The 26,013-nt window shown below is 37.2% G+C and overlaps 1 protein-coding gene across 1 annotated transcript in view; it reads right to left on the bottom strand.

The window, feature by feature from the left end:
• The window catches only part of Ddr (discoidin domain-containing receptor 2), a 978,256-nt gene that overhangs the window by 351,825 nt on the left and 600,418 nt on the right, over window positions 1–26,013 (bottom strand). The gene's annotated exons all lie outside the window — the stretch shown is intronic.

Below are 26,013 nucleotides of genomic sequence, written 5' to 3'. Positions count from 1 at the left end.
AGATTACTAGGGGTCTTTTAAAGACAGTAGAAGACCTCTTGGTCTCTTCTATGGAAAGAAGAAGAGTTTTTTGGGTCTTCAATTCATACAACAAGCCCTCTTGAGGTTTTTTATGAGCGGAAGAACGCCTCTTGATGTATTTTATGGACAGAAGAAGATCCCTTGAAGCCTTCTTTGGGTAGAAGAGAAATTCTTTAGGTCTTCTATGAACGGAAGAAGACACCTATAGGTCTTTTATGGACAGAAAAATATCTGTTAAGGTCTTCTATTGACAGAAGAAGATCTCTTGAGGCCTTTTATGGACAGAAGAAGACCTCTTAGGGTCTTTTATAGACAAGAAAATCTGTAGATGCCTTCTGTCAGCAGAATACGTCTTCTTTAGGTCTTCTATGAACGGAAGAAAACCGATTAGGACTTTTATAGACAGAGTAAGATCTTTTGTGGCATTCTATGGGCAGAAAATGTTTTCTTGAGGTATTTTATGAACAGAAGAAGACTTCTTGAGGCCTTTTATGGACAGTGGAAGATCTCTAGAGGCCTTCTATGGGCAGAATAGGTAATTTTGAAATCTTTTATGAACAGAAGAAGATCTCTTGAGGTATTTCATAGACAAAAGAAGACCTCTTGGGTCATCTATTAAAAGAAAAAGATCTCTTGAAGTCTTCTATGAACAGAAGAAAACTGCTTGAGGTTTTCTATGGACAGAAGAAAACCTCTTGGGGTCTTCTATTGACAGAAGAAAACCTCTTGAAGTCTTCTATGGACAGAGGAATACTTCTTGAGGTATTTTATGGACAGAAGAAGATCTCTTGAGGTATTTTATATACAAACGAGTAAGAACGGCGTTCAGTTCGGTCGGGCCGAAATGTTTATACCCTCCATCTGTATCTCGATTTCAACAGACGGACGGAGAGACGGACATGGTTAGATCGACTTAGAATTTTACCCTGATCAACAATATTTATACTTTAAAGGGTCTCGGATGAATATTTCGATGTGTTACAAATGGAATGACAAATTGAATTATACCCTCCATATAATGGTGGAGGGTATAAAGAAGACCTCTGGAGTCCTTCTATGGGCAAAAGAAGATCTCTTTGAGTCCCCTATAGACAGAAGAAGATCTCTTGAGGGCTTCTCTGTGTAGAAGAAGATCTTTTAAGGCCTTCTATAGTCAGAAGAAAAATTCTTAAGACCTTTTAGGAACAGGAGAGGATCTCTTGAGGTATTTGATAGACATAAGAAGACTTTTTAGGTCTTCTATGGACAGAAGATGACCCTTTGATTACTTCTATGGACAGATGAAGACCCCTTTAGGTCTTTTATTGACAGAAGATCTCTTGGGACCTTCTATGGACCAAAAAAGACCTGTTATGGTAGCGTATAGACACTTCGCAGTCCCCCATTAGCATCCGCAAACTCAGCAGAAAACCAATCTCAAGAACAACTGCAGCTTGTAGCGTTGTGCTTCCGTACTAAGGAAGTATCGCACCACAAGTGGATGTGGGGGATTAGTTTTCCTATTGCACCAGTCTGTTCAATACAGACCTATTTCGAATGAGCCTGCTGCAGCCGTTCGCTACGTACCTGGTGGTCGAATACCCAAAGGGAGACCAAATTTCTCAGCAGAAGGAACGCGATCAGCAGATAATCCTGATGAGCTTCTTCGTTCGTTGGTCTTTGAGCATGAGCGGAACTAGTGGCTAGATCATTTGAAGAGTTTCAACACTGCAACCGGAATAAATTAATTGGGGCGAAGAGTCTAGGCTCCGACCAAGATTGAAACTCCGTAGATCAAACTCCGTAGAGTGAAACAGGATGTACACAAAGGTGTGGTGATATCTCCTGAACTGTTTAACTCCGTAGGAGGCTTCTATAGAACATAAAACCTCCGTAGGTGGCTTTTGTAAAAAACCTGCGCAGGAGGCTTCTATAGGATATAAGACCTCCATAGGTGGCTTCTATAGCATACAAGACCCCCTAGGAGCCTTCTATAGTATAGAAGACCTCAGTAGAATAGAAGACCTCTATAGAATAAAATACCTTCGTAGGAGGCTTCTATAGAATATGAGGCTTTCCTATAGAATAGAAGGCCTTACTAGAAGGCTTCTGCAGAATAGAAAACATTCTATATAATAGGATACTCTCTACGAAAGTCTACTCTATGGAAGCATCTGGCTGAGAAGCCTCTTGCAAAGTTTTTATACCCTCAGCATTTATGCTAACGAGGGTATATACACTTTCATACGGGCAAAATGTGCCTCGTCGAAATAATGGTTTTAGACCCTAAGTATGTTTGGACGAAATGTGTTTCAGACAATTTGGAGTCGATTTAGCCATGTCTGTCTGGCTGGTGCTCACGATAACTCTCGAATGGATCAACCGATTCGGTCCAAACAGTTCGAAAATGTTGGGAAAATTTGTGCGTACGAACTCTCTTGAAAGAAGTAACCGATTTGATCCATACTTTGCACATCGTGAATTTTCTACCAGACTTAGATGAGGTTCCAATATGGACTCAATCGGTCCACTCCTTCGGTCCCACACAAAATTTCGGAAAAGTTCAGTTTAGGGCCATCTCTCGAATCGCTTTGATTTTTGTTTTAGCAACTTGTATTCACTGCCCCCCATACCACGGTACAAGTTTCATTAGCGGCAAGTCCATACTTCCTGAGAAAATAGCATGAAAGTTGCAAAAAAAAACTCTATGACACCGTGTGAGGTGGTTGGAGCGCAAGATAACTCCAGAACGGATCTGCCGATTCGGTCCAAAATTTGACCTTAGTAATATTTTGTCCAAACATAGTTTAAGTTTGAAGATAAGCCATATCGGTCCACTCCTTCAGGTACCTCCCCCACAAAAGTTCAAAAATGTTCGGAAAAACTTTTCATACGGTAACTCTTGAAGGGAGTTTCTGAATTGGTCCATACTTTACACATCCTAATACATCTACTAGATATAGATCAGGTTCGAGTATGGTCTATATTTGTTCACACCTTCGGGTACCTCCCACCCAAATTTCGGATAATTTCACTTTAATACCTGCTCTCGAATCACTTTGATTTTTGTTGAAGCAAATTGCATTCATTGCCTCAATTACGATACTAAAAGTTTTTTCAGTGGCAAGTCCATACTTCTTGGGAAAACAGCCCGAAAGTTGTAAAAACACTTATGGCACCATAAGTAGTGGCTAAAGAGCGCGATAACTCTCGAACTGATCAACGGATTTGGTCCAAAATTTGGCCTTCGCCATATTTTGTCAGAACTTAGATTCTGTTCGACGATGGGCAATCCAACTCCACAAATTCCAATACTTCCCCCAATATCTAAAAAATGTCACTAATATGGTATGCACGATATCTGTTGAACGGGGCAATCGATTTGGTCCAAACTTTAGATCTCCTAATATTTTGTCCAAATTTTGTTTAACTTCTAAAATGGCCCATATCGGTCCACTTCTTAGGGTACCTCTCCCACAAAAGTTCAACATGTTTGTTCAAGTGCTGTTTAGGGTCAGTTCGAAGATTCTTGGAAACGTATACCGATGATGTTCGTTGTGGTCCTGTTTACAGCGATATTATGTTTTCCGTGGACAAGACCATGATCCAAATGTATACGATGACCCACTGAAATGACTAGTGGGCGAGATATCTATCGAAAAGATATTACTCCCAAAAGAAGATCCACTTTCATAATGGACTATATCGGTCCATTCCTTTAAGTACCTCCGCCAACACTTTTGAACTTTAATCCTAATTCACATTTTCGTCGGCAAGTTCAAACGTCCAAAAATACCACAAAATACTGAAAAGACCCCAAATACATTCGATCTGACAGTAGATGAAAGTTTCAATTCACAAAGGCTGAGGGTAATCTCTGCCGGCAAAGCCGACTGATACTTTTTTATTTGTTCTCTTAGTTAAATCGGTATAAAATACTAAAGGTTTTCTAAGCAGGTCATCGTACCACTGGCCAAAGTTGGTCATTGATTTGGTATTTAAAAAGTGCTATTATTTCTCCTTCAATTTCATTCTGCTTGCACTATTTTCTTTGTTTTATACAGTCACACATACTTCTGCAAATCTTTCTAAAGTTTTATTAACGTGTTAGTATAGAAAATAAGCTATATTTTATTATGGAATTTTTGCGAAGAATTAGTATTCAGCCATGTATTTCCTTGAAACTTCGAGCAGTCATCATAACAACCTTGTCAGTCAATTTAAGCTTCTAACCTGCAAAGCATATTGACCAAAGTTTTTCTTATTGGTTCCTTAACCATACCATAATAGTGATCCGGCTGATCCGTTCGCGAGTTATCGGTCCAAAATTTCGACTTCGTAATATTTTGTCCAAACTTAGTTTGAAGATGAGCACTACCGGTAACGCACCTAAAAAACGAACGAAGCAATCGTCCAACTTTGGTTCTCTCAATATTCAGAAATGATCCATATCGGTCTCTCCTTAGGATACCTCCCCCACAAAAGTTCAACATTTTTATTTATTTAAGGATCTATTCGAAGATCCTTTGGAAAATTATACCGATACTACTTCTTGTGGTTCTGTTTAAGCGATATTGCGTTTTTCGGGGGCAAGACCACTCTTCCTGACATAGTGGTCCAAAACATCTAAGTTATAAGATGATCAACTGAAGTGATTGGTGGGCACAATATCTTTCGAAAGTAATCCTAAAATAAGATCCACTTCCAAAATGGAATATGTCGGTCCATTGCTTCAAGTACATCCTCCGCAACACTTTTGAGCTTAAAACCAAGTATATTTTTTGTCCGCAAGTTCATTCTTCCAAAAAGGCCCACAAAATCTGCGTACCCAGTACTAGATTCATATTGGATCTGTCAATAGATAAAATATTCAATTCTCAAAGGGCAAGCCCGACTGATTCTTTTTTACTTGTTTTTTTTTTTTTTAAAAAAAATTCTATGAAATGAAAAAAAAATTTTCTCAAAAAATTATTTCCTGTTACACGAATGAATGGTATTTTGCCTATTAATGACTAACATAACTTGTATTGCATTTAAGTTTTTTAAAAAAGGTCCCGCAAAAATCACTTTTAATTTTTATGATATATGAAATAAAGTTGTATAATATTAAGTGATATATATCCAGCAAAATGTTCGATGCCAAAAATGACATTCAATCATGGGTGCAAGTGATCTATCATGTCATCTTTTTAGCATCTTCATCGATGAATTTTATATGAGCGTGGACCCCAAAAGATGACGTTCTTTTCTGGATCCTAAGCATGTCATTTTAACCAATCCGTTGATATGTCATTTCCACCAATGCTTTGGCATGTCATTTCCACCAATGATTTGATATGTCATTTTCACCAATGCTTTGACACGTCATTTTCACCCATGCTTTGACATGTCATTTTAACCAATGCTTTGGCATGTCATTTTCACCAACCCCTTGGCATGAAATTTTCATGTCTTGTTTGGAAAATGGAAATGCTGTATTGAAATATGGGTTTCATGAAAAACAAAACTCTTTATTAATTCAAACGAATTCATGAAATAGCTACAATTAATTTATCAGTTTAGTTTTTCAAAAGTTTACATCCAAAATTGCAATGTAATCACCACCGCTGCAACGCAAAAGATTACTTCCTCCGTTCTCCGCAACTGATATTCTTTCATCTTACAAAAGGTTTTTTCAATTATCTTCCCATCACCAGTTCAGATTTCAACATGGACTCCAAATGCACTTCTTTAAGTATTTTTATTTCGTAAATTACTTTTATTTTATAATTTTGTTATTTTATAACAAGTGTGACGGAAATATGTAGGGATCTACAACCCGGCTTGCTTTAGGGATCTCTAAGAACAAAATGTAACGAACGGGGAGGAGAGACTTTTTATGGAAAATACCATTTATGCTTAATTAATTTATTTTTAATTGTTTCTTTCCAAAAGTAGTTTCTTCTTTATTTTCAGATTCTTGTTCCTTTTCGTTTCGGACTTTTTTTTCAAATTCCAAGAAGCGAGATTTGATTGATTTCATTCTATGTCAGATTTAGAACAGACAAGGGAACTTTTAAAATAGCAATGTGTGCAGTCCGATTCTATTTTTAGCTCGATGGTTGGGACTTCATATAATACCAATTGTTTAGAAATTTTAGTTGTTTGATATGCAGGAAATGTAAGACAACATCACGACGACAGTTCTAACAACTTTGGTCTGTTCCAGAAACTGCAAGAATCTACTTATTTTTACTACGATAACAATTTTTCCTTTATGTTATCGGAAAAAATAGTAAAAATTAGTAGATTTTTGCAGTACTGGAACATACCAAAATGAAAATAAACAGGTGTGTAAATAAAAACACAAACATCATCTCTATTGGATCGATGGAATGGGTACAAATGCTGATGAAAAGATCGGATCTTTCACGACTTCCTTGGCATTGGTTCAAATCCTAATGAAAAGATCGGATCTTTCACGACTTCCTTTGAACCAATGCAAAAGATGACATGAAATCACGTCATCGCAAAGAACCCCTTCCGTCAAATTTTGCTGGGTATGTTATAAAAATCAAATAAAATTGGGGAGAAACAAACGGTTATGTCGTGTGCCCCATACCTTTTTTCTGTTAAATATCTGCTTACAGGGACTTTAAAAAATTGTCAAAATTTTATCGAATCACTTTATAATTAAGATTTTATGAAATCTTAGGTTAAAGCTCATCAAAATATCATACAGGGATACGAGCTTGTAAAAAAGTTATAACCCTAATATGCACTCTCTCCCCCACCCAGCTATGTCATGATCTAGAAAGAATGGTCCAACGTTACAAGATAGAACCCCTAGATCAGCAAGGCTACCTAGCAGGTTTGAATAACATTCACTCAGATGCGGTCACAATGTCCATGAACATTTAGTATGTGAATGCGGTCCTCGAAGAAATTTCCCCATCTATCACAGCTGAGTAGCGTCCTCTGCCACAACAAAGCAGAGTAGTTTTGGTTCAACTGCGCTCGGGATAATGCAGCCGTCTAAATTCCTATAGGGCAAGGATTGAGGACAGCGAACAAAAAATCTGCCCAGCACTTGGTAAAGGTTCACACGACACTCTGCACTTCAACTGCCCTGCCAAACCTACTCAACTAAATTCAGTAGTTTAGTGACCACAACCCATTAAAATAATAATTTTTGGGGCTTTTTATTAGATCTACTACAATTTTCCCCACTATCGAATCTAAAAAAAAAACTTACGAAACTCTAATTTCAAACACATTCTTCGCCACATAACTAAATTTATTATTCAGCAGAAAAATATGTCTATTTCCCACAATATTCAATAATTTATGTAAAAGTTATAGACTAGAATACGAAAAACGCTACAAAACCAACAACTTTGTCTTTATAAATGTAAATTATTTCACATAAACAATGCAAATTGCCAATAATTCAGATAAACAAAAGGACACACACATAAAACAATTACAACAATTACCGGTATTGGTATTGTGTTTTGTTGTTGCTGTTGGCGTTGTGAAAACGGCCTGCAGTTTTGTTTTGTTGTCTAGAAATAAACCATTATCCTTTAAATAAACATTTATTCTGTTGCTTTGTGAGTGTGTGTGGAACAGAGTATGGCAGTAAATGTGTCATAATTTGTATTTGGCCAAGTACCAGGCCAACAAAGACAATAATCATCTTTCAACAATGAATAATAGAGTTGTATAGTTCATGAACGAACTAGTTCAATTGAACGATTCATTGAAAAGAGCGTATGAACTAGATCAGTTGATATAGTTCATTATAGTTCACTGAACTATAATCAGTCGGTGACCGTACGATCAACGAACGATTCAAAATCTAGTTCAACATGTCGTTCACAAATATATAAAGTGACGGCGTCGTCTATGTTAAGGGATGCCTTTGTAATGTGATCAGTTTGTTCATGTTTTGGATCAAGGTACATGGAATAGCTGTCCGAAAATAAAGATTTCTACAAAAACATACGAGACATAACATATTACAATATGTCGAATCCAGATTCAATCTGCCTTTTTGGATAGAAAAAAAGGGGAAAAAATAAAAATAAACAGCTTTTTTTGCATATTCACACACACAGCACACGATTTTTTGCCAGCCACCTAAATGAAGGATGTTTTTTCTAAAATTAATTAATCTTTAAGAATGCAATAAAACTATGCAAATGTAATATTTTTGTTATGGAGTAGTTAAATTATATTAGTCTTTTGTTTGTATTTGGTGTATGTATGCGTTTTCATCAAACGACCGATTAAGAGCCGGTGAACGATTTTGATCCGAATGATTGAACTGTACAGTGAACTATGAACTAGATTACTGACCTAGTTCAGTTTAAAGAGCTGAGCTATTGAACTAGATCTCTTAAATGAACTAGATTGTACAACTCTAATGAATAAATAAATATTGACTTTAAATAATGACAACTTTTTATACCCTCCACCATAGTATGGAGGGTATATTAAGTTTGTCATTCTGTTTGTAACACATCGAACTAATCATTTGCGACCCTATAAAGTATATATATTCTTGATCAGGGTAAAATTCTAAGTCGATCTGAGCACGTCCGTCCGTCCGTCTGTGGTAATCACTCTAGCATCCACAAAAATGGAGATAGGACGCTGAAATTTTGGGAAAATGCGTCTTTTGTTTGCAGGCAGGTCAAGTTCGATGATGGGCTATATCGGTCCACGTTTTGGTATAGCCCCCATATAACGGTACCCCCCGATTTACGGTATTTTGACGTTTTTAGCTACATTTTCAGACCGATTTGGCTATAATTTGACATTTAGGGTTCGTAAGTATAAATAAACATATATAACAAAACTTGTGGACATAGGTCCACGTTTTAGTATAGCCCCCATATAACGGTACCCCCCGATTTGCGGTATTTTGACGTTTTTAGCTACATTTTCAGACCGATTTGGCTATAATTTGACATTTAGGGTTCGTAAGTATAAATAAACATATATAACAAAACTGGTGGACATAGGTCCACGTTTTAGTATAGCCCCCATATAACGGTACCCCCCGATTTGCGGTATTTTGACGTTTTTAGCTACATTTTCAGACCGATGTAGCTATAATTTGACATTTAGGGTTCTTAAGTGTCAATAAACTTGTATAACAAAAGTTGTGGACATAGGTCCACGTTTTGGTATAACCCCCATATAACGGTACCCCCCGATTTACGGTATTTTGACGTTTTTAGCTACATTATCAGACCGATGTAGCTATAATTTGACATTTAGGGTTCTTAGGTGGTAATAAACTTATATAACAAAAGTTGTGGACATATAATAATTTGACATTTAGGGCTCTTAAGTGTCAATAAACTTATAAAACAAAAGTTGTGGACATAGGTCCAAGTTTTGGTATAGCCCCCATATAACGGTACCCCCGATTTGCGGTAGTTTGACGTTTTTAGCTACATTTTCAGACCGATGTAGCTATAATTTGACATTTAGGGTTCTTAAATGTCAGTAAACTTATATAACAAAAGTTGTGGACATAGGTCCACGTTTTGGTATAGCCCCCATATAATGGTACCCCCCGATTTACGGTATTTTGACGGTTTTAGCTACATTTTCAAACCGATTTAGCTATAATTTGACATTTAGGGTTCTTAAGTATCAATAAGCTTATATAACAAAAGTTGTGGTACCCCCCGATTTACGGTATTTTGACGTTTTTAGCTACATTTTCAGACCGATGAAGCTATTATTTGACATTTGAAGTTCTTAAGAGTAACTAAACTTATATAACAAAAGTTGTGGACCTAGGTCCACGTGTTGGTATAGCCCCCATATAACGGTACCCCCCGATATACGGTATTTTGACGTTTTTAGCTACATTATCAGACCGATGTATCTATAATTTGACATTTAGGGTTCTTAGGTGTTAATAAACTTATATAACAAAAGTTGTGGAGATAGGTCCAAGTTTTGGTATAGCCCCCATATAACGGTACCCCCCGATTTGCGGTATTTTGACGTTTGTAGCTACATTTTCAGACCGATTTAGCTATAATTTGACATTTAGGGTTCTTAAGTGTCAATAAACTTATATAACAAAATTTGTGGATATAGGTCCACGTTTTGGTATAGCCCCCATATAACGGTAGCCCCCGATTTACGGTATTTTGACGTTTTTAGCTACATTTTCAGACCGATGAAGCTATAATTTGACATTTGAAGTTCTAAAATGTCAATAAACTTATGTGACAAAACTTGTGGACATAGATCCACGTTTTGGTATAGCCCCCATATAACGGTACCCCCCCATTTTACGGTATTTTGACGTTTTTAGCTACATTTTCAGACCGATGAAGCTATAATTTGACATTTGAAGTTCCTAAGTGTAACTAAACTTATATAACAAAAGTTGTTGACCTAGGTCCACGTGTTGGTATAGCCCGCATATAACGGTACCCCCGATTTACGACATTTTGACGTTTTTATCTACATTTTCAGACCGATATAGCTATAATTTGACATTTAGGGTTCTTAAATGTCAATTAACTTATATAACTAGTGGACATAGGTCCATGTTTTGGAATAGCCCCCATATAACGTTACCGCCCGATTTCAGGTATTTTGAGAATTTTACCAACAAGTTTTAACCGAATTATCTGTAATTTGAACATTTGACATTTGAAATTCTTAGTGGTCACCACACCTCTCCACCAAAAATTGTCAAGAAATCCCCCATATAACGGTACCTCCCGACTTTCAGTAATTTGATGATTTTAGCTACAATATTAAACCGAACTAGCAGTAATTTGACATTTGAAGTTCTTAGTGGTCACAACACCTCTCCATCAAAAATTGTCAACATAGGTCCATGTTCGGATATAGCTCCCATGTAACGGTACCTGCCAATTTTCAGTAATTTGGCCATTTTAGCTACAATTTTTAACAGAACTAACTGTAATTTGACATTTGAAGGTTGTAGTGGTCACCACGCATCTGCATCAACAATTTTCAACATAGCCCCAATATAACGATACTTCCCGATTTTCGGTACTTTGAGGATTTTACTTAAAATGTTTAGCCGAACGTAGGTCCATGTTTTTGTATAGCCCCAAAACAAACCTCCCGATTTTCCGTACCTTAGCTTTATTTTTGGACGAACTTTCTGTAATTTGAAATTTAAAAGTCAACAAAAATTCTGCAACAAAAATTGTTCATTTAAGTTCATATTTCGTATAGCCCAGATACCTCCGAACTAGCTGTTAATGACATTTGAAGTTCCCACGTTATGTACCGATTTTCGATATTTTGAGGGTTCTAGCTAAATTTTTTAACCGAATTAGGAGTTATTTGACATTAAAGGCTCCCATCAAAAACTCTCAACATAGACCCATGTTTTATTATAACCCCTATATAACAGTACCTCCCAATTTCTAGCCCACCAAAAATTGTCAACAGTTAGATATAGGCACCATAAAAAAGTGCCTCCCGAATGAAGCATTTTATGTACATTATCTGACATTTTAACGTACTCACTTAAAGTTGGGGACAGGAATGAATATTTTATGGTGGAGGGTATGAAAAGTTCGGCCCGGCCGAACTTAATGCTTTTTTACTTGTTTTTGTTTGTTTTGCATTTTCTAGTCTTGCAGCTATTTAAATGTATTTTGTGGATCCATGAATGAAGATGTGTAAATATTGAAAATTAAATATTGAGGAAAAGAAGACTAATTACGATTTTTCATGAGAATATTTATTTATTTTGTAAGAAATTAAAGCTCTTCTATTTATAAAATTTCCATCAAATTTATAAAGAAAAAAAATTTCAAAATAGTAGACTGTCCTGGAAAGTCTACTATTTTGAATTTTTTTCTTTATAAGTTTCCTTTAAAAATTTAAAAATAGAAGATTCTTGCAGGTTCTGGAACAGAGCATTAATGAATAATAATCATTTTCAAGTGCAAAAAAATAATATAAGGTATTAATATTGTGGATTATTGGTACCATCAATTATGATATATAAATATATAGAAATATCTCCCGCATGTCGCTTTTTATATGTATTTTCTTTACAGGTTTTTATCGTTTTTGTACTTGTCTAGACCTTGACACAATAAGTAAATAAGTTTTCCACATGCAAACACAACTAAATTGCCATTAATATTACAATTTATATATATGACCTCAAATGTTGCTATATATGGATGTACGTATATCCTTTTGACAAAAGGACACATAATAGATTATAATAACAGCAATAATAACAACTGTTTATTAGAGGGCAATAAGAGAAATAATGCGACATTTTATTTGCTTTCACTTTGTTGACATTTAAAATGTTTAAATACGACAAATATAAATATGTCAGTTGCAAATGGGGAAAATAAATATCAACAACAAAGACAAAAACGAGGATGGGTTTTGCGATTATAAATAAATTAAGTTTTAGTGAATTGAGAAAACTTCTTAAGTCTTCGTTGAATTAGTACAGGCAAGGAACATGGTAGGTGTTCACCCATTTCATCTTCTTTCTCGTTTGCTTTTGTTGACGTTGTATGTCCAGTGGTCAACTAGCACTGCAAGGCAAGGCTTCAAGGCTTCGTTGATTTGCCTACTCAGGATGTTTTAGGTGTGATGCGGCAAACTGTCCATGCTGTTTTTTGATATTCGACATGTTTCAGACATATTCCCATCTGGTCTCTGATTGTGATAGATAATACTTGAAAATAGAATTTTTATACACTCCACAACATTAGGGAGGGTATATTGAGTTTAGCATTCCGTTCGTATTTCCTCAAAATAATAATACACAAGGTATATGTGTATATATTTTTGATCAGCGTACAATTCTACATCGATATAGCCAGGTCGTCTGCGTCCGAACGGATTGAAGGAGGTGGATTAAATGTTGGTCAAGTGTGTATTGTAGTTCTGTAGAACTTTCAATACTGACAAGTAAGAAAATTAAACAATCCACCAAAGCCACACGCAATGGCCAACATAAGTATGGGATTAACCACACATATCATGTTGTACCGGGCCTAACATTTAAGGCCCTCCACGACGAACTGTATTAAAGTAAAAATTGGAATAAAGTAATAACCTCTTCTTCTTAATCCTTGCTCGAGCAGAACATCTTATCTTAACCATGAGCACTATATGAAGACGTGGGCCTATACCAACAAATTTCATGGGGAAAGTTTTATGCCCGCCAACGAATACAACGTTGGGCACAAAACCTCAAAAATACCGAAAATTGGAAGGGACCGTTCTATGAGGGCTATACGAAGATGTGGAGCAATACCGACAAATTTCTGGTGGAAAGTTTTATTCCCCTAACGAAGACTAAATAGTAAATTTCAGCCATTTCGGTAGGATATTGAAGGCAAACTTCAAAAATTAAAATCAATAGGTACCGTTTTATGGGGGCTATTATGGAGGCGTGGACCTATACTGATAATTCTCATCGGGAATATGTAACAGCCCCATGGAAGACAGGTGGACAGTTTTATAGCCCCATCGAAGACTAAATACCAAATTTGAGCCATTTCGGTGGGTTACTGAAGGCACAACCTTCAACATACCGAAAATCGGGAGGTAACGTTCTACGGGGACTATGAAGGCGTGCACTTATACTGAAAAAATTCAAGTGATAAGTTTTATACCACAAACGTAGATTAAGTATCAAATTTTAGCCCTTTCGGTGGATTATTGTGGCCACAAACTACAAAGTACCGAAAATAGGGAGATACCGTTCTATTGGGGCTATATCAAAACGTGGACCGATATAGCCCATTTGCAATACCAAACATCCTAGGAGTAATAGAAACTTCTATACCAAATTATAAAGCTCTATCTTCTAATTTCAACAGGCAGACGGGCGTACGGACAGGCAGACATAGCTATTTCGACTTAGAATTTTATGGCGATCAAGAATACAAATATACTTTTTAGGGTCTCCGACTAATGTTTCGATGTGTTGCAAACGGAATGATAAATTTAATTATACCCTCACTATTATGGAGGAGGGTATAACAAGGAAAAACCAGGATGGGATGTGTGAATATAAATAAATTGACTTTCAATAGAAATATGAATATAATGTGCCGACAGATATCTACCATCAGCTTCGGACATAAACAGTAAAGTGATGTAAACAAAATCCTTCTGACATCTATGGCAGTTTTTTGAGTTTTTGAGAAAAACTGTCAAGAAATATGGAGATACGATAATGCGAGTCTGTAAGGAAAAATACGATGTACGACGTTTAGACCAAATCTGTTTCTCCCTTGGAGTGTAATATTTGGTGCTACCCAGCTTAGTTGGTGTCGGCAGGCTTCTTGGAGCTTTTGTACCATTATCTGAGGAAATACAGACTTGCGCTGCCGTAACAAGGTACACAAAAAGAACTTGTTGCAAACAATTTTAAAACGATCCGAGACGAGCTGTTAAGCTGTACTTTTTCCAAATGTTTTGTGGGAGGTACACGAGAGGGTACATGAGAGGCTTGCTACTGCAGAGAGCCAGCCATACGGGCTTGAGTACAGTTGTGTGTTCGTGATCCGCCAACCGATACGGGAGTGTAGAGAGGTTGGGAAGTATTTTTGAGAGCTACCCCTTTGCGCGGTGGCTAATACATTCACTCCACCTTCGGGTGTTGTTCCACACCACCTTCGTGTGTTGTTCCACTCCACCTCCGGGTGTTGTTCCACTCCACCTTCGGGTGTTGTTCCACTCCACCTTCGGGTGTTGTTTCACTAGCCAGTACTCGTAGTGTAGTGTAGAAGTTAACTAAGAAATAACACAAACTAACGACGAACCGAACAATCGAGCCCAGTGCTGAATCACCGAGTGGCCGAATCCCTACAACTCGATAGCCGAGGGCCCGATCTACCATACGAACACCGAGTGGCCGAACATCTGCCACACGAATCATCGAGTGGCCGAACACTGAATCACCGAGTGGCCGAACACATACGAACCCCGAGTAGCCGAACATCTACAACACGAGTTCCCGATTATCTTCAAATCGCCTACTACCGAACAGCGAATCACCGAGTACCGACCATCATCAAATCATTTACTACGAATCCCGAAGCCGGTCGTTCTTCCGTCAATTACTGAACACCGAGTCATCCCGCTCCAGGGCATCTGCGAATCGACGCATAAGAACCTAATACCGAGTCGTTGGGCCCAACAACTCCACCAGCCACATACCTCGTACGAAGCTTCCAACCACAAATACTGAATCCAAGTTGCCGATCCCCCAGTCAGTTACCCGATCTACCAGTTGCTTTTTAAACCCTTCTTATCGTATTAAACATCAGTAGATTATAAATTAGTTTTACATCAATAAATGTCCGACTTAACCCCCAGGAAAGGGAAAATACTAGTCTTATTATTCCGTAAGGTTTAGTGGTCCCTTATGGCGACCCTGGACACCACTAAGTCTACCCCAGCGTACGACAAAACGACGTTACACTAATTTTGGACAAAGTATAACGATCCCCAAAATATGAATCAAATCGGTTGAATCGTTCGAGAGTTATCGTGCACACCATCCAGACAGACATGGCTACAGCCCCAATGTGTTTGAAACTATTTTCGCCCAAACATGCTTGGGGTCTAAAATCATTATTTCGCTGAACGACAATTTTGGTCGTATAAAAGTGTGTATAATCTCGTTAGCCTAAAGGCTGAGGGTGTTGTTGTAACAGTATTTGTTATGTTTGTATGTTCGATCTTTTTATAAAATTATATTTGCCATTCCGTTTGTAACACATCGAAATATTCGTAGTATACCCTATAAAGTATACATATCCTCGATCAGCATAAAATTCCGTCCGTCCCACTGTGGGCGATATTCAACTTCGTGTATTGCTGCACTGGAAGAATCTTTCTCTCCTCATGCCACCATCGCGTTGCACTTATTTTCGTGGACCACACTGGCCCCACAAAGCTTACCACACACCGAACTATTACGTTACATGTGGTCAACAAGTTTTTTTTGTCTGCTCCCCAAGTGCTGCCTTCTGCCTGCATCTCAGCTTGTCGCAGATAGTTGACGTAAATATTCTTAGTGGTCGCAATTCTGCTGCGACCCGGACATTGAACTCGGTGCTTATCTTCGCACTCCATATGGTGAACAGTGTGACCGCAGATTTAGTGGCGGATATTTGCATATTTCTCGAGCGAAAAATAGCGGTAAGGACGAGCATGTAGGTACTAGCACTTTGTGCTTATCGTGGGCATACATTAAGATCTCATTGTCGTCTGGAAAGGGTGGACTACTGTTTCTCACTACAGGGCTTCGACTTCTTGTTCCCAAATTCCACATACGACTAGTGTCTCCACATATAACAACATATCCAAAGTTTCAAACTTGGATGAAGAATAGTCTGATCGATGTCCTCAAACAGCAGGGAGTGCTTGACAGTATCATAGGCTTTTCATAAATCTATCGCCAACAGCACTGTATCATCGCACGGCTTCTTCTGGTTGAGTCATCAACTAAAACAGCATCCTCTCATCGATCTCGATGAGAGTAAGAACAAATCAACCTCTATTTAGTCTTCACTCAGAACTCAACGGAGAAGGTTGTGCCGTCGCTTTTCTCAATGATTTGTAATGTTAGCAATGCAATAACCCACATGATGTTTGTGGAGAGAGCTAAATTTACGCTCTCGATGTCGTATGCGTGTGACCGCACATACTTCATTTGTATGGGTGCCGATACTTGAACTAAAATGTATGTGTGGAGATGACGTGCTGGTGATGGCAACTGCAAAGCTTTTTATGGTGCAGGGGAAGGAGAAAGGCCTCAACTTTAGCAAGATATTCGTCTCCCGGCAAATTCAGTTTTTCAGCAATACCATGTAGACACCGTCAGGATATAACGCTTCGAATGATTTTGCGTTCCTCGACAGGAAGAGATCTAATACGACGTAGTACTATTCTCTCCGCCCTGTCACTCCCGGGGTGCACGAGAAAATACCGTTTAAAATAACTTGCTCAGCTCTTCGGATCAATCAACGTTATGTTGCTGATTGTCCCATCCAGGGTACGAGAGTGACAGTTGCCCACAATTCGCTAATTCTAGCTACAATGTTCTGCTTGTGCTCACCGACTAATCTATTAAATTCCAGTGTCAGTTACCTACCTTTGGGTCACTAAGATACGATCAGACGGAGATGGTCTGACCCTGAGAACACCACGGGTGGTCATTTGTCAGACCAGGTGACACGATGGTTATGTCTTGCGATCTATAGCGCTTCCCGCTAATTTGGGGTCTGTATTGAATGGACTGATGCAACAGGAAACCTAATCCCCACCTCCACTTCAGTATGTTGTTTGTAACAATCACACAACGCTGTTCCTTGGTACAATCCTGGATCATCGATTGACATGGAAAATGGAATACCAAGTAGCGGACGACAGGAGGTCTTATTGTAATCTACTCCTGGAAGAAGTCCATTGGGAAAAGTTGGGGACTCAAACCACATGCCATACACTGCCTCTAGGTAACTGTGGATCTACCCTGTGGTGGAAAACACATGTACACTATTCCCAAAGTATCTAATCGGATTACCGTGGCAAACAAAAAACCTCACACTAGATATCCTGGACCAGTTTCAGGCTGCAAAAGAGCCAGGATCATGACGGGTTTCACATTCGGACATACGAAGTTTCTAAACTTAATTGATAGCCAGTTTGTATCAGCCGACATGAACCGCATAGGCTATTATATGCCAACTGCCCTCAGTTTCTCGCAGAAATATTTTGGATGAAGATAACTCCCCTTTGGAAGGTCTGGCATTTTACACAGATGGATTACAGATATTGCGATCATGATAGCTGTACTATTTTTCAAACATATATCCTTGATATCAGGAAAGCAGCAGCAGAATGATTTGAACCCGGTTTTACTGTGACTATATATGTCGATAGTCGGGCGGTCCTTAAGGCTCTCACGTCATGGATCATAAACTCATTGATTGAATGATGAAAGATTACTCGCCTGTAATCTCTCATCGTAGATCGACTTCACTTCTCTCTCTCTCTCTCTCTCGATAAGTTAGTGATGAGAATCACTGTGGGACTTATTACTGTAGATCTTTAGGGCCAGATCTCAAGTCAAGTGTCAAGTGACTTCAACTATTGTAGATTATGTGGAAATGTCGAAGAATTCAAAAAGGTAGAGCATCACAAAAGAAGACTACTGGGATGGTACGAGATAGATGCACTCTCCTTATTATCAGACATATATCCATTATCCCTTTCAAATTTGATGAAAACCTTGCCAAAAGCACATAACAGTACAAACCATAGATCCACAAAACGTCTATATTCCGGAAACTTTTTTATCTTCGTCCTCAATTCATCAGGCAATGGAATATTTGTATCGTTATTATTATATTATAAGGTGGATGCATATGCTTAAACCTAACTTAAGACTAACCCAACCTATGTTTTTGCCCACAAAAATATATCAGATACACAAGGTAACACTTGGCAAAAATTCCAGATTGATTTTCTACACACAGAAAAATAATTGTTAGAAATATGTTTGGATCCAAACAAAAATTTGTTTGGGACTGATTGCAAACAAATATATGTTTGCAACATTTTGTAACCTATCTCAATTTAATTTGTTTGGGTACCAACATATTTTTTATGTTAGAACATATTTTTGTCAAAGAGAGTAACAACAAGGCTCTCGCGGCTTCGGAATGTTATTTCATAACAAAGAGCTGTGTGTATGGTGTAATAGGGTAGGCAGAAACTTTGGTGGTGTGTATGCTGTAAACCACGTGTGTTTCGTGCTTTGTTGTTGTTAACCAACGTAGCAAGGGAAGAGCAAAAGAAAAAAATGGTATTAATTATGTTGCTTTTTTTTTCTTCAGTTTTCTAAATACAATCGTTGAATAAAGACGGTAAAGTGAGTGAATAAATCAGTGTTCTGTGCTTTCTTAAAGAAATGGTGCTTTTTACTAAATTAAATGCTATATACATTTTATAATTGAATCAAAAAGTTGAATGGAAATATTTTATTGGACAAGGAAGAAATCGCATTTAATATTAGTAATTACATCAATACATTTTCATAAGCATACATATGTATATTTGAAATATGGATGCACCTATTTATTACATTATATAATCATTTGATTCCAGATGCCGATTTCCCGCTGATGATTTCAACTTTGAGGAAAATGTGTTTTATTTCACAACTAAGGAGAAGCGTTCAACGATGTTTCTATATAATTATACCCTCAGCCTTTAGGCTAAAGAGGTTATTTACACTTTGATACGACCAAAAATGTGCCTCATCGAAATAATGGTTTTAGACCCCAAGTATGTTTGTACGATATCCGTTTCAGACAATTTTGAGTAGATCTAGCAATGTCCGTCTGTCTGTCTGGCTGGCTGGTGCGCACGATAACTCTCGAACGGATCAATCGATTCGGTTCAAATTTTGGATATCGAAATATTTTGTCCAGATTTGATTTAAGTTCAAAGATGGGCCATATAGGTCCACTCCTTCAGGTACCTCCCCCACAAATGTTCAAAAATTGTCGCAAAACTTGTGCGCACGATAACTCTCGAAGGGAGTAACCGAATTGAACCAAACTTTGCATATTGTAATACTACCTCTAGGCATACCTCCCACACAAAATTTGAAATAAGTGCAGTTTAGTGACACCTCACGAATCGTTATGAAATTTTTTGTAACAGGATGTTCGTGCGGCCGCCGTTACGTCATTGTAATTTTTTTCGAGGGCAAGTCCATAGTTCCCGAGATAATGGCGCATAACCTCAAAAAAAACGCTGCACTATGTCGCGAGTTCAAATAAACGGTGGCCAAATATAAAAGAGTTGGCGATGGCAAAAGAATTTTGGCATAAATACTTATTGTTCACTGACAATGTCGAGAGCAAAAAATTGGGAAGGTCGGCCCACGTTTTGGGATAGTCCCCATGCAACGGTACTTCTTAATGTTTCGGTATTTTGAATATTGGTTGAATTTTGAGATGCGGGGTTTTCACTTTACAAAAAACTTTTCCGATAAAAATTATGATATAACGGTACCTCCCGAATTTCGGAATTTTGAAGATTTGATATATGTTTCACGCCCTGTCTGGCTGGCTGGTGCGCACGATAACCGATTCGGTCCTAAATTTGGCTTTCGTAATATTTTGCCCAAACTTAGTTTACGTTCGAAGATGGGTTATATCGATCTACTCCTTCCGGTACCTCCCCCCCAATAGTTCGAAAATGTTCAAAAATTTGTGCGCACGATAACTCTTGAAGGGAGTAACCGATTTGGCCCACATTTTGTACATCGTGAAGGTTCTGCCAGACTAAGATGAAGTTCCAATATGGACTCAATCGGTCAACTCCTTCGGGTACTTCCCACACAAAATTTCGGAAAAGTTCAGTTTAGGACCTGCTCTCGAATCGCTTTGATTTTTGTTGTAACAACTTGTATTTGCTGCCCTTCACACGACGGTACAAGTTTCATCAGGGGTAAGTCCATACTTCCTGAGAAAATAGACTGAACGGTGCAAAACAACCCCCACGACACCGTGTGTAGTGGATGGAGCGCAAGATAAATCTCGAACGGAGCTGTCAATTCGGCCCAAAATTTGGCATTCGTAATATTTTGTCCAAACATAGTTTAATTTCGAAGATAAGCCATATCGGTCCACTCCTTCAGGTACCTCCCTGACAAAAGTTTAAAAATGTTCGGAAAAATTATGCGCATGATAACTCTTGAAGGGAGTGACCGATGTAATCCATACTCTGCACATCTTAATATATATAGATATAGACCAGGTTCGAATATGGACTATATTTGTCTACTCCTTTTGGTACCTCCCACACAAAATTTCGATTTGCATTCGCTACCTCCATTACGACGGTAAAAGTTTTTTCTGGGGCAAGTCCATATTTCTTGGTCCATATTTCCCGAAAGGTGTAAACATCTCTTTGTCACTACATGTGGCTCTCGAACTGTTCTACCGATTTGGTGCAACATTTGGTCTTCGTCATCTTCTTTCCAAACTTAGTTTTAATGGGGCCCATATCGGTCCTCCCTAAGGGTACCTCCCCCAAAAAAGTTAAAAATGTGTGTTAATTCCAAATCCAAATTTTTGTCGGAAAGTTCAAATATTCAAAAAGGGCCACAAAATTCTGAAGAGACCCTAAATACATTCAATCTGTCCGTAGATAAAAGTTGCAATTCACTTTGGCTGAGGGTATATCTCAGTCGGCAAAGCCGACTGACACTTTTTTACTTGTTTTTTATACCCTCAGCATTTATGCTAACGTAGGTATAAACACTTTCATACGGGCAAAATGTGCCTCATCGAAATAATGGTTTTAGACCACAAGTATGTTTGGACGAAATGTGTTTCAGACAATTTGGAGTCGCTTTAGCGTCCGCCTGTCTGTCTGTCTGGCTGGTGCGCACGATAACTCTCGAACGGATGTGCCGATTGGATCAAAAATTTGGCTTTCGCAATATTTTGTCCAAACTTAGTTTAAGTTCAAAGATGGGTTATATCGGTCCACTCCTTCCGGTACCTCTCGCACAAAAGTTCAAAAATGTTCGGAAAATTTGTGCGCACTATAACTCTTGAAGGAAGTAAGCGATGTGGTCCATACTTTGCACATCGTGAAATTTCTACCAAGCATAGATGTGTACCTCATACACAATTTCGGAAAAGTTCAGTTTAGGACCAGCTCTCGAATCGCTTCGGTTTTTCTTGTAGCATCTTGTATTCACCGCCCCCCATACGTGTGTAGTGGTTGGAACGCAAGATAACTCTCGAACGGATTTTCCGATTTGGTCCAAAATTTGACCTTCGTCATATCGAAACTAAGCTTAAGTTCAAAGATAAGTCATATCGGTACACTCCTTCAGATACCTCCCACACAAAAGTTCAAAAATGTTTGGAAAAATTGTGCGCACGATAAGTCTTGAAGGGAGTGACCGATGTGGTCCATACATTACACACCCTAATATATCTACAAGATGTATATCGCTTTTGAATATGGATTATATTTGTCCACTCCTTTGCGTACCTCCCACACAAAATTTCAGATAAGTTCACTTTAAGACCTGCTCTCGAATCACTTTTATTTCTGTTGAAGCAAAATGCATTCGCTGCCTCAATTACGACGGTAAAAAATTTTTCAGGGGCAAGTCCATTCTTCTTGATAAAACTGCCCGAAAGGTGTAAAAGCCCCATATCACCATATGTAGTCGCTGGAGAGCACTATAACCCTCAAACTGATCAACCGATTTGGTCAAAAATTTGGCTTTCGTCATATTTTATCCAAACTTAGTCTCACTTCGAAGATGAACAACAACTTAATAATTAAAAAATTCACTAAAAATGCAAAATGGAATGCACGATTTCTCTTAAACGGGGCAACCAATTTGTTCAAAACTTTGGATCTCCTAATATGTCGTCCAAATTTCATTTAACTTCCAAAATGACCGATATCGATTTTCTGTCCCAAAATTTATGATATCTATCAAAAATAAGATCAATTTTCGTAATGGACTATATCGGTCCATAGCTTTAAGTACCTCCTCCGCAACACTTTTGAATTTTAATCCTAATCCACATTTTTGTCGGCAAGTTCAAATGTCCAAAAAGGGTCACAAAATTCTGAAAAGACCCTAAATACATTCAATCTGTCCGTAGAAGATAGTTTAAATTCAGATAGGTTGAGGGTATATCTCTGTCGGCAAAGCCGACGGATACTTTTTTACTTGTTGTAATGCCGTCTTTCATGATATACAATTATAATAACATCATACTTTTGTACATTAGTGTACTTCGCAATGATGATGTTATTACTCAGTTTGTAACCTTGTATTCCCTCATTGGTATGTAGATCTCCCCTAGCATTACATTGAAAATGTTATATTACAGGATCAGTATGTAAATTGATCATAACATTATATTGATCATGTTATCTTACAACACTATGTTTATTGTTCATAACATTCAATTCTGTTTTGCCAAGGTGCTGCTACAAAAATACTTTATTCTCTCAATTGTAGAGCTATTCTTGTCACTGTTAACCAGTTGATCATTTCTTGTATTGTTTCCATCGACGTTTTGCAAACTCTCTTTCTAAAATCAGTTGTTCTACCGTGCTTCTACTATTTATGTGAATTAGTGATTATAACTGCATTGTTTTACGCAAAAAGAAAATAAACGGGAATCAAATAATAATGGAAAAATACCAATATTGACAAATTTTAACAAACATTCAGTGCAAAATATAATGAAGGATTCAAACATCACCATGATAATGAAGGATTCAAACATCACCATGATTTAAATCATCCTTTTAGTCAAAATATAGAATCCAAGTAAGTTTGAAAGCCACATATTTTTATATATTTTCACATAGGGGTATATGTCGTCCAACGGTACGATAATCGTTCGATCGATAAAACCAATTTGTTAGGAAAATATTGCTAATCGATACTGCTTTAAACCACGTCGCAAATTTCCTCATTGCCCTCTGAAAACTTCGACTTCCTTTCCATTTTGGATTTCAAGAAGAAAACGTTCCTTTGGCAAGATTAAATAATAAGACCCAAGTGTACAGTAAACTACTAAGTCAAAAAGCTTTGACAATAAAATCTCGTTTTATCAAAGTGATCTATAATATTTTCTTTGGCATTTATTGCACGATAAGAAGCCCCATTGCTTGCAGCAAAAAACTCTGCAATAATTTTTGTTCAAGGTAACTCAATTGCTAGATATGTAGTTTTTTTTGGTGTTAAAATATCCAATTTTTATTAGGCATACAGCAAACCCTTTTTTTTGGAACACGAGATTTTAACAATAACGCCCTCAGTGTCAATTATTTTGGAAGCTAAGCGTAATCGTGAAGTGATAAATTTCATCCAGACCTTGTGGTTTACCCAGGTCGTGGCTACCCACAGGGCAGTGACGGCTTGGGAATCCTCTTCTAGCAGCACACAAATCATACAAATCGTATCTACCTTTATCACTGTGATCGCTGAAATTGCCATGGTTTTCGTTTAATTGATTGGAAGTTCATCGTTTGTTTCCCATATTTAATAAGTGGTACCAGAAGGATCTCGAAATCCGTACAAAATAAAGACGACAACATGGAATAGATGTTTCTTATTTCCAAGTGTAAGGCGTGGCAATAGTTTTATAGGCTTCAAATCGCCAAATTTCATCCTCGGAAGCATATGAAGAATTCCTAATGAAGACGACTTAACGTAGTATCGAAGGCTTATGCAACAACTACCGTGAACATTTGCCAAAAAATTAGAATTTTGAAACTCAAGGCATTATCACATATGGCCTGTATATGTGTCAATAATTAAATATAATTATTACTGTGGAAAGTGTAATCTTGGAAAGCAGATGAAATCTATTAATGTCACGTAATTATACTTATTGGCATTATAACTTATAGATCTTTATTTAATGTTATCAACAAAAAAAAAAAAAAACATTTTTTTTAATGCTCATTATGGCCGCCATTTTTGCGGTATACATTTAAATCAATGCAATTTTCTTCATCATCCCAATAATAAGACCCTTTTAAAACAGTGCAAAAGGGAATACAGCAACAACATCAACGACAACGTGGAGGCCTTCATGCAGATCAGCGATTTTGTTGGTGAGTTCTATTAATCAAAGAAAAACGTGAGTACATAAAGAGAGTACATACATATGTAAATAATTGTTTTTGTCGCCCAATCAATTGCATTGATTTACTTTGCCTTGAATTTTATAATGAGAATCAGTAAGCAAGGAGATAATCATAAAAAACATATAATGAAGATCATCTTGCTTTATTAATTTTGTATTTCTTTTGTGTTATGCCAAACATTCACAATAGTTCTGCAATAATCCACAACTTATTTTATTAATTTGTTCATGTTTGTTTTGCTACAGCAAAGCAACGTTAGTTTTTTCTCTTTTCTTTTGATAAGTTGTAAGAGGTTTGTGGATATTATCAATAATGAGATACTTTCTTTTTTTATATTAGCAAAGTGAAATGAATTAAAATATAAGGGTATACCTAACTAAAAAAATATATAAAGTTGCTCATTCCTTATTCTATTAAAACCATATAAATTTAAATTGAATAATTTTACATAATATGAAATTCATTAGAATCTACTTAATCATAATCACTAGTATTTAATAATTATTATTTCTTTTATATCAATTATGAATATCAATGTCCAATGTCTTGAATAAATTTTTTAAGCAAATCATTATGATGAACTAAACTTGTAAAGATGTTTTCATCTCTGATGATGCGGTCGTAAGGAATGTAGGAGGCAATTAAATTAGGGGTTCTTTTACCGAATAGTTGTGCCCAAAAGAACATTGGTAGGAGCGGGTTGTGAGGCACATCCTTCCATTAACATCTGGAAGACGTTTACATTAAAACAGTAGTAAAGTATCCCCGAAATCATTCCATAATTCATTTTTTTTATGATTCTTTTCTATTCTAAGTAAAAAACATTTGCTTTTTGATCCATTTTTTTTTTAATTGTGTTTAAAAAGGGAGTCTGAAACAAAATTAATTCTCGTAATGAAAACGAAGTTTAGAGATGATAGGACCCGAACCCCCTACCCGACTAGTGCTACCGAAAGAAGGCTCCCGCAGTCCTATACCACTCTAAATTCTATGATGCACCAAAATAGATTATTCCTGAACATAGCATCGCGATATTAATCGTGTACATTACATTGTTTCTTCTTAAAAGTGTGACTTTTATAAATTATTTCATTCAGTTTTTCTGTTAATAAAGTCTGTTATGTATATCTTTGGAATGTTTTATGTACCTATGTGCCTGTTGTTGCTTTTGCATTTTTTCTATGCCTTTCAATAAACCACCACCATTCATAAATGTGTGTATATGTTTGAAATAGCCAGTGAGCGCTTACTGAGAGCAAGTTGGCATACATTTCAATGTGTTTTACGTATGTTATGTTTGGGACT

The sequence above is a fragment of the Musca autumnalis genome, unplaced genomic scaffold (genome assembly GCF_047663935.1).
Source record: "Musca autumnalis isolate F117 unplaced genomic scaffold, ASM4766393v1 scaffold_2, whole genome shotgun sequence".
NCBI classification, from domain to species: domain Eukaryota; kingdom Metazoa; phylum Arthropoda; class Insecta; order Diptera; family Muscidae; genus Musca; species Musca autumnalis.
This window is presented reverse-complemented; position numbering and strand designations above follow the sequence as displayed.